This window comes from Macrobrachium nipponense, chromosome 11, assembly GCF_015104395.2.
Source record: "Macrobrachium nipponense isolate FS-2020 chromosome 11, ASM1510439v2, whole genome shotgun sequence".
Taxonomy (NCBI): domain Eukaryota; kingdom Metazoa; phylum Arthropoda; class Malacostraca; order Decapoda; family Palaemonidae; genus Macrobrachium; species Macrobrachium nipponense.
The window spans coordinates 13,073,354-13,083,957 of record NC_061087.1 but is presented as its reverse complement, the minus strand read 5'-3'; the positions used below and the strand labels follow the sequence as shown (position 1 = coordinate 13,083,957).

Sequence of the window (10,604 nt, the reverse complement as noted above, 5' to 3'; positions counted from 1 at the left end):
TTTATGTGCCATGACACCTGTTCTGCCGACCAGGTGCCTGACACTTCTCTGGGTCCCAATGTTGCACCCCCAGCCCGCCTCCGAGGCGTCTGAAAACAATGTCAGGCTTGGGTTCCGTACTTGCAGGGACACTCCTTTGTTTTCCTTTAGTGGAAGCAACCACCACTTCAAATGATGTTTTATTTCTTCCGATATTGGAAACGTATCCGATAGCTGACCTGTCTTCCAACTCCAACTTCTTCTTAGGAAGAACTGAAGCGGTCGAAGATGTAATCTCCCTAGGAGAAAGAACTGTTCGAGCGAGGAAAGGGTTCCCAGAAGCTCAGCCATTCCCTCGCCGAAGTGCGCTCTTTCCCTAGAAAGTTCGATACTGTGGCACAGCCCTTCTTTAGTCTCTCTTGCGATGGAAAAGCTCGAAAACCCCGAGAATCCATCTGAATCCCCAGATAAACCACGTTCTGGCTGGGATCATCTGAGACTTCTCGAGGTTCACGATCAGTCCCAAAGACTTTGTCAACTCCAGTGTTATTAACAGGTCCTCCAAACACTGCTTTTGAGACCTGGCTCTGATGAGCCAGTCGTCCAGGTACATTGAGACATTTATCCCTTTCAAGTGTAGGTGTCCTCGCTATATTTTTCATCACGTCTGTGAAGACTTGAGGAGCCGTGGACAGGCCGAAACACAGGGCCCTGAACTGATAATTTTTCTGCCTTCGAACATAAATCGAAGGTACTTCCTCGACGAATGGTGGATCGGGATGTGGAAGTATGCGTCCTGAAGGTCTATGGACACCATCCAATCCCCCTTGCCGTAGTGCTGCAAGGACTGAGGCAGACGTTTTCCATGCTGAACTTCTGTTGTTCGACAAATTTGTTCAGCGCACTTACGTCCAGTACCGGTCTCCATCCCCCCGAGGCTTTTGTTACAAGGAACAGCGGTTGTAAAAAACCCCGGGGAGTTGCAATCCAGTACAAGTTCTATTGCCCTTTTTTCCACATCTGTTCCACCATTTGACGAAGAGTGTCCGTCATCATCTGGTCCCTGTACCTGGCGGACAATTCCCTCGGAGATGTTGTCAAGGGAGGAATGTCCTTGAAATGGGATGCGATACCCCTTCTTGATAATCGACATTGTCCAAGTGTTGGCTCCTAAGTCTTCCCAGCTTTCACAAAATACTGTAGCCTGGCTCCTACGGGTGTCTGGAGGACAGAACTCTCACTTCCCTTTCTTAAAGGCACGGAAGGAAGACCTGCCCCTCTTATCGGTTTGACTTCCTTCTGGCGATCGTCTAGTTGGAAGACCTCCTCGAAAGGGCTGTTTCTGAGCTGGGCGAGCCACTTTTCTTCTTTCCTCCACTAGCCACAGGCCTACTCTTCCTTGATGATTGTCTAAGGAGATCCTGGGTGGCCTTCTCCGTCAGAGAATGCGCGATGTCCTTCACCAACTGCGAGGGAAAAAGGTGTTCAGAGAGAGGCGCAAACAATAAGGCGGCTCTCTGCGAATGAGAGACGGCCTTTGTGAGGAAAGCACTGTGCACCGCTCTTTTCTTTAAAACTCCTGCACCATATAGCGAGCATACCTCAGCTGATCCATCCTGAACAGCCTTATCGATGCAGGCTAGGATGCAATTCAGGGTTTCTGGGTCCGAGTTGTTCATTTTCTTGAGATTTCTTGGCCAGAACCCCAAGGCCCAATCTAAGAAGTTAAAAACTTCTAAGGTGTTTGAAATAGACCCTTGATGAGGTGGTCCGTTTCCGAAAGCCCCCATGTAACCTTCGCTGCATTCAAGGCGTGCCTTCTAGACGAATCCACCAAACTCGAGAAATCTGATTCGGCTGAAACGGACAGAGACAATCCCATATCCTCTCCCGTTTCGTACCAAATTCCTCTCCTCCCTGTAAGTTTGGCGGGAGGCATACAAAAGACCGTCCTTCCTAACTCCTTCTTCTTCTTGAACCAGGAGTCAGAGATTGTAGCGCTCTCCTCATAGAAATGGCAGGCTTCATTTTAAGGAAAGAGGAAGACTTGAGTGTTTTCGTGCTCGAAAACTGCGAACGGTGGTGAAGGGGGAGCAGCTGGTGTCAAAGAGTCTCCATATTCCTCCAACAGAAGGGACGAAAGGACTTTATAATTAGAAGATCCTTCCTTCATTTCGTCCTCCCGAGGCATCTTCTGGGTTAAGAGGCTCGGAAGGAGAAGGCTCTCTCCTTTCTACTGACTCTTCTCTTACTCTCTTCCGAGTGTCAGTTCATACGAGGAATGCGCCTGGTGTACAGCAGGAGTATCTCGCCTGGGAGGAGTAGCGTTCTTGGGATCCTCCTGGCGCCTGCAGGCGCAAAGCGCCTCAAATACTCCTGGCTTTCAGCAGGCGCCTGGCGCCTGGCAGGCGCATTTTCATCAGGCGCCTGGCGCCTGGCAGGCGCATTTTCATCAGGCGCCTGGCGCCTGGCAGGCGCAAAGCGCCTCGAATACTCCTGGCTTTCAGCAGGCGCCTGGCGCCTCGTAGGCGCATTATGTTCATAATACTCCTGGCGCGTGGTAGGCGTATTAAGTTCCTTGCATACTCCTGGCGCCTGGAGGAGTATAAGTCTTCGTAAAAACAAATCCTGGCGCCGGGGGAGGATATGGCCTTTATTAGGCGCATTTTGTTCGGAATACTCCTGCGTTTGGTAGGAGTATTAAGTTCCGAATACTCCTGGCGCCTGGGAGGAGTATAATCTTCGGAATACCCCCGGTGCCTGGGAGGAGTATATTCAGTCAGAATATCTCCTTGTGCTTGGGAGGAGTATCCGTCTGATGTTTAGCAGGGCGCTTTCCGTCCTTATAAGTGCTCTACTCCTAACGGATCTTCTTCTTCATCCAGCTCTTGGCGCTTGATTGAAGATCTTGAATGTTGTCCTGGCTCGTTACGCCTACTCGGAGTTTGGCTTCTGGTTGGCGCCCTACTCTTGACAGGAGTAGCTTCCTTTCCTACTTCTCGCCTGCCAAGCGCAACCGCCCCCCCCAGAAGATGGCCGCCTGTGCGACAACTCCCCTGAGGATGCGTCGCGCCTGGCAGGAGATAGTTCTTTAGATCTTTTAATAGGAAGCCTATCATCCTTCTTACGAGTAGGCTCCTTATAACGAGTTCCTACTAGCAAGGCTAATTGCTCTTGCATATTCTTCAAAATTTTCTTGGTTGAGGAATCTTCCGAAATAGGAGAGGGAGATCTGTAAGGCGCTCTAGGATCTCCTCCAGTCCCAGAGTCTGACTGTATTCTCGCCCTCTTTACTACCGAAGGCGCTCCTCCTTCCGAGAAGCGCTCGGGACTCGAATTGATCTCATGTTCAGCAGGCGCCTGGCGCCTGGCAGGCTCTTGCATACTCCTCTTCAAAGGACGGGAAAGATTCGACTCCTTCCACCCTCTTCTTCGGAGGAAGGCGAACTCGACGACGAAAAGCACTCTCGTAGGACCCTCTTATAGCGGTCTTTAGCAGTCGATACGATCGATTCTGCCGAAGGGACGCCTGATCGTTGGGATTCTCCACAACCCCCGTACGGCTTTCGACTTTCCTTCTCCTCCGGGCCAGGGAGCTTGGAAGAGGTCTAGGCCTGGGAGCGTCGCAAGGACGACCAGACGCCCCCTCCACTACACTGGGGACACTAATATCACTGCCACATTCACTTTCCTTACCTTCTTCCAATGCTGCGACTTTTTCCTGCATTTTCTGAAGGGAAGCTCTAAGTTCTGCTATTTCCGAAGCCGAACTAGAGGGATTAGCCATTTGTGAACGGGCTGAAATAGAATGGTCATTATCATCATAGGAAGAAGCTACAGAGCTAGAAAGTAAATCATGAGAGGCAGACCTTCTATGGGTTTTCTTCCTCTCTCTAACTTCTTCAAGTAAGAAGTTAGATTCTTCCACTCTTGTGCACTCAGATTCTCACACTCATTACACGTATTCTCAATTGAACATTCAACCATTCTACACCCTCTACAACTAGTGTGAGGATCTATCGAAGCTTTCGGAATCCTCACCTTACAGCCCTCATTCACACACACTCTGAAACTAACACTAGAATCAGACATATTCACAAAATCCAAAAACCAAGTCCAAAAAAACAGTCCACGATAGCGAATGCCAAACAAACGATCCAAGTACGTCACCAAATATCAGCGAGAGATGATCAAAAGCTTTGCGAAAACGAATTCTAGTCAGGAGGAAGTAACAACAATGTTGATACAGCCCGGCGACAGAGAGATTATGATTAGAAAACGGGAATAGTTCCTAGCCCTGCCACCCAGAGCAGGGCGGTAGATCACTGACCTACCTGTAGCGAGTGCCGCGAAATTTGAAATTCTGTCGGGACGACGGAGTCTATAGCTATGTATATATCTGACAGGTAAGTTGAATGTATGAAAAGAAAGTGTTCTAGAGTCTGAGTACAAGTGCTGTGTGAATTTAGCACTGGAAATGGGAGTTTATGGACACAAGTGACTTCCGCAAAACGAAAGAGATAGTCATTCTTCTCACCGTAAGTAAAATTTCAAGTGTCATGGAGGTAAGACTGCACCGCGCATGGCTACTTTCAATTTCATTTAACCAGAAACTATGGCAATATTTTTTGTGACTAAATGAAAACACTTGCTTCCACAGGAAAGTATTTGGTCTCAATCTGTTTGTTTCCACACTGCTCTCATCATTCAGCAAATTACCCCACACTACATCTTCCTAATCTGATTTGAGGCGCCATGCCCTAACTGGTTTGGGAGATCTTACCCTATCGTTCCTTTGACCAGAGGCTTAATGCATGTTTCTGGTGTTTAACGTTACTTGTGGGGGAGGGGTCCAAGGGGGCAAAATTTCCCCAACTGGTCACAGAGCCTTAAGAAAGGTTAGGAAAGTAAAGTTATGGTGCAACAGGCCTACACAAAATTTTTGGGACATTTCTAAGCAACAACAACAACACTGGCTGCGAGAGGTTACAGTCAACCGACAAAAAAGTAAACTCATAATAGGGGGAACAACCGACTGGACTAGCGGATCCAGTTTCCACCGCGTTTGAAGCCACCCTCCGAAAAAGTACTACTTTAATACGTCCTGACACCAGAGATGGTCATCAGCCACGAGTTGGTGGTGAGAGGAGCACAAGACCTCTACTCTCCTTTCAAAGTAAGTATTTTCTCCAAAGTTAGAAATGAAGGTCATATTCTAAGATTAAACAGAGGGTAATGAAAAGTCTAGCTCTACGCAGTGCACACTACCTCCATGACACTTTCAAAATTTTTACTTACAACTCAGAATGTTTAGAAGATTGACGCCATCTTGATGATTGCGGTGTTGTTTGTGTCAAACTTCTCATTTCATGTGCTAAATCCGCACACCACTTGTACCTATAGATGCTGGGACACTTTCTCCACAAAAATCAAACAATGACTTTCAACCACGACTTTTCCAAGGGAGCTACAATTTTTGGTAGAAGATGAAAAAGCGTGCACTAGACAATTATTTAAACAAATAGTTAAATGGCAGTATAAGGTCATGAATTACATAATTTTTTTTACATATTCATGATTATTAATTCGATTAATTCGAAAATATTCTTTGTTGAAAAAGTAACTAGATTCCCGACTCAAATATCAACAGTTTTGCTTGTGAAAGTTACCTACAGCATTCTTCACGGCTCTTAAATTGTTTTTAACTGTGTTGCCATTGGTATGTGTTACCCTCATATCTGGGTATAAAACTTACACAAAACCGGGGAAATAAGTGAAATTAGCACATCTATTTGTAGTACATAAAAATATTAGAGTAATTTTATCATTATTGCATTACTATGCCAACTAGAATTCATGGAAAGTTTGTAAATGCACCGGCGTATGTGTGAAGCTCCACTAGATTGACGACGACGGGTCATTTTGCCGTCGTCTGCTGGTATCTACTTCACAAATTTCTGAAATTTTTGGGGGGTTTTTGGGGGGTTAATTTGGTTGCAAAAAGGGATTATATATAGGGTAAAACACCACGGAAGGCCACCCTCACCACGGTGGACGGGTCTATTCACTATATTTAATTGGTGAAACAAGAATACAATTGCAACTCTAAGCATACCATTTAAAAGATTGAAGTTTCGTCAACATAATGTGATATATGAAAGCCCCATACGAACTAAAATAAGCATGTGAGCTCTTCGTAAAATATGTTTTCAAGGCAGGTTTGAAATCCAATATGGCGGCTACGTTTTGCATGGAAGGTTCTGATCAGTGGCTGCCACCATCTTTCCCCAGCCTTCCCAGCACTCATTTGAACAATGTTAGCGTATATATGTAACGTTTATTGATCTTACTCAAGATTGCAGTTGTAATCAGCACAATAAAACAACATTTTGTTGCCTATATTAGTGAAAGTATGAAACCTGTTATTCCCGGGGTTATGGTTTGAACTGAATTCATTCTTACCTTGTAATCGGCGGTTTTTATCCTTACTGCCATCACAACTGAAACTCCACAGTGCTTATTTGATTGTTATTATACACATTTTGGTCTCAGTTCACTCCACATTGCACTTTAAACCCGTTACTGTTGCTGGTTCTTAAGCGTGCGCGCCACAAACACAGTTACGAACAGCAGACGACGAAACTGCAAAGTTTTATTCCCTAAATTGTTTACTTTACTCGTTATTTAGTTTAAATTTACTTTGTTATTTAAAAATTTTAATTTAATTCATGTATATTATCCCTTTTTTGCAACCAAATTACCCCGAAAAATTACAGATATTTCTAAAGTAGATACAATCAAATGTTTCTGACGTTTTCGTACATCGGGCTGCCGAAAACCATAGAGGAACGACTAATGGATAAGTGCATAGAGGAACGACTACGGAGAAGTGAATTATATAATTTTTTTTTTCTTTTTTCTTTTTGCTAGCACTTAATAGATTTCAGTCTATATTAGTATTTTGAATTTCTTTAATAACCGTATGCCAGATATAAATGTAACCTTTAATGTTTGCATGCTAAGAATGGCAAAATCATCATTGCCACATTAGTGGAGGCTTCACACATATGCTGTCATCATTATAAAACAGTTTCATGAATTCTAGTTGTCATAGTAATGCAATAATGATAAAATTGCTTTAATAATTATGTATATATACTTCCAATACATAGCCTAATTTCACCAATTTCAAAGTTTTGTGTGTAGTCTTATACCCAGTTTGGAGGGTCAACACATACCGAATGGCAACAGAGAGAGAGAGAGAGAGAGAGAGAGAGATAGGAGAGAGAGAGAGAGAGAGAGAGAGAGAGAGAGGCGAAGAACGAAGGTAAAGGGGTGGCGGTGGAGGGGGGGGGTGGGGTGGTGGGGGGGGGGGGGGGGGAGGGGGGAGAGGTAGGTGGAGCTTTATACGCGTGTTATTCTTTACGATTAGTGATTCACGATACCCTTATAAATTACGGCACTGGGTGTAATGCACTATACAAAATCTCGTTCTGATACGAGTGTTCGTTACAGAAATAGGTATTGCCCAAAAACGTGCTTGCACTGTCTCTGAAACCCATAGTAGTTATGCTGCTTAGTTGTCAATCAAGTTTCTTGTAATCAAGTATTTTTTACAAAAAAGCTATTGAATAAACTTGAATTTTTCTCAATCAAAACATATGCCCCTCAATGCTAACTTTCCTCTTTTAACGACTTTGTCATTGCAAATTCGGCCCCATAATTTCTTATGGTGCGAAAACAGAGGCGCATCGACCGAAAACGATTGCGTCACACTACGGCGATAATCCAGCGGTAAAACATCTTCATATATCCAAAAAGTAAATAATGAAGATAAATATGCGCATTACGATTATACCAATTACATGAGCTGATAATCTGCATGAATAACTGGTAAACTGTTCTGCAAGAAAGTTGAGTAAGGCAATTATTTACAATAGGTACGAAAGTCAAGATGTCGTGACGTCATAATACAGGACTTGAAAGAACGTTCGAATTCCAAAAAATAATTACTTAAATTTGAGTCAGAATCGAGTTACTTTTTCAATAACCAATATTTTCAAATTAATCATCATAAATGTAAAATATTGATGTTTTACTACTTATTTAAAAAATTATCGAAGTGCACGCTTCGTCGTCGTCTTCTACAAAACAGTTGTTTACTCGGTGAGGAAAAGTTTTCCGTTTGTTGTGATAAAAGTGCCCCAGCGTCTGTGGGCGCAAGTGGTGTGCGGATTTATCACAGGAAATGGTTAATTTATTGACACAAGCGACTCCGTAAACATCAAGATGGCGTCAATCTTGTAAGTAAAAATGTTGAACGCGTTTTGGTGAGATTTGCACTACGTTTGAGACAGTTTTCAGTACCCTCTGTTTAAATCTTGAAATTTGGTCTTAATTTCTAACTTTGGAGAAAATACTTACTTCGAAAGGAGAGTAGAGGTCTTTAGCTCCGTTTCTTACCAACAACAAGTCGCGACTGATGCCCATCTCCAGTGTCAGGACGTGCTATAATGTACTTTTCCGGAGGGTGGCAAGCGTTGATTGTAGGTGGCCTGTTTGGCCTGCCGTGGTGTTTTACCCTATGTATACATGATTTAAACATTTTGAAGTAACAGTAATTCTAAAGAATAACCCCGCGCAGATTGCAAGGAACGTAACCGCGAATATGGCATCCACTAGGGATTGGGGCGTCCAATGTATTTTGCCTTGTTTAGCACTTGCCCCTGGGGGTTAATTAGAGTCGTCCGAATAAATATTAATGAAAATTCCTGTTCAGGAGTAAAACTGCATAGAAAAACCTTAACTGCCATAGTCTAGGCCACCGCGGAATAGGGTAAAAAACCGCATGGTACGGGGGTGGACCATGTACGATCAATGCGTACAACCCCAAAAAAAGTACATTATAACGCGTCCTGACATCGGAGAAAAACAGAGCTAAAGACCTCTACTCCGGTGTCAGGACGCGTTGTAATGTACTTTTCTTGGGGTTGTACACATTGATCGTACATGGTCCACCCCTGTACCATGCGGTTTTTTACCCTAGTACCCTAGAGCTACCTTAGTTTCACACTTTCACTAATATAGGCAACACTTTTTTTGTGCTGATTACAACCGCAATCTTGAGTAAGATCAATGATCGTTACATATATACGCTAACATTGTTCAATTGAGAGCTGGGAATGCTGGGAAAGATGGTGGCTTCGCTGTGCTTACGAATGGTACCTCTCGCGGGTGCCGCCATATTGGATTTCAGAACTGCCTTGAAAACATATTTTACGAAGACCTCACATGCTTATTTTAGTTCGTATGGCGCTTTCATATATCACATTATGTTGACGAAACTTGAATCTTTTGAATGGTATGCTTAAAGATGTAATTGTATTCTTGTTTCACCAATTAAATATAGTGAATAAGGATGACCCACGCGATGACGATGGAGCCACTGCAGTGTTTCCCCCTAAGCAACCAAAATACTGTAGGAAAATGCAGTTTCCAATGGAATGCCCGTCGTGTATTTATTACTTTATTGAACCTCTACCTATATCAAGCTTAAACTACCATGTACCTAACTAGGATAAATTAAGATTAGGCTAGTGCGTATTATGTTGGCTAATCTATTTTCAGAATATCGTCGTACCACGAAATTTCAGCTATGATAAGACTTCTGGTTACCCTAAGGCATGCACCATCGATTTCCCCTAAAGCTAACAGATACGAAAGCTGAACTCTAGGCCTAGCCATGGGAATTAAGATTCTAGCGTACCAATTTACAAACACCATACGTCTACGTATATAACCACTTCCTTCGCCTAAAACATTTCAAGACATAAAAGCAATCGCTGCTTTTCGGCAAATATGCCCAATTTAAATAAAAAAAAAAACTGCATACAAATATCAATAAGGGAGAAAACGAACTTTCTCGGTTCGTGGAAAATGTCTACCATGGTCGCATCCGCCATTTTTACTTTCCCCCGCGCCAGGGTTTCATCACACTGACATAAAATAACAAATCAAATATTATTCTAACCACAATTTATCTTACCTTATGGATTCTTCCGAAAGGAATTTGTCACCACATGTCAAAATACACACACCAAAACACAAAACGCAGGAAACGTCCTAGTAGTGGCCACAAAATGGCGGTCGTCCTTGGTCTAAATCTTTCACCCTTACTGAGAGGTGTAGAACTGTTGACTGAGGCGGTGCGGCCGCCGACTATCTGGCTGCTGCTGCTGCTGCCCGTAGTAGCGTACGCGCGTCGAAATACAGCAGCAGCGGCAGCCAACACAATAGACTCGTTTCTTACGAATTAGGGAACGGCAGAAAACGTTCTTTTACGAAAGATGTTCGAAACCTTCTAAAGTATATTTTACAAGCATATTGATACTGCACTTTTACCAAATTCATACAATTTTCAATCAAGAGCTATAATTTTGAAATTTAAAACACTTGAATACCTCTAATTTAATGGACATTGTTACATAGCTTCCATCCGAATGGGCACTGAAGAACATTAAAACATCGAACGCATTCTGCTAGGTACCGACGGGTACGTGCCGTAAGCTTAAGGAACATGGCAATGGTTGCCGAGGGGCTCGACTGCCTACGTCACCAAACATGGC

General features: G+C 43.6%; 1 protein-coding gene across 5 annotated transcripts in view; it reads right to left on the bottom strand.

Moving 5' to 3' along the window:
- Positions 1–10,385, bottom strand: part of LOC135224898 (E3 ubiquitin-protein ligase RBBP6-like) — an 86,961-nt gene extending 76,576 nt beyond the window's left edge. Inside the window, exon 1 of one of the 5 annotated variants that reach the window (XM_064264255.1) lies at positions 10,025–10,385. The gene's annotated coding sequence lies outside the window, so the exon portion shown is untranslated. The remainder of the gene's footprint in view (positions 1–10,024) is intronic. The other 4 variants (XM_064264347.1, XM_064264394.1, XM_064264485.1 and 1 more) reach the window with 4 other exon arrangements.
- Positions 10,386–10,604: the final 219 nt, after the last annotated feature.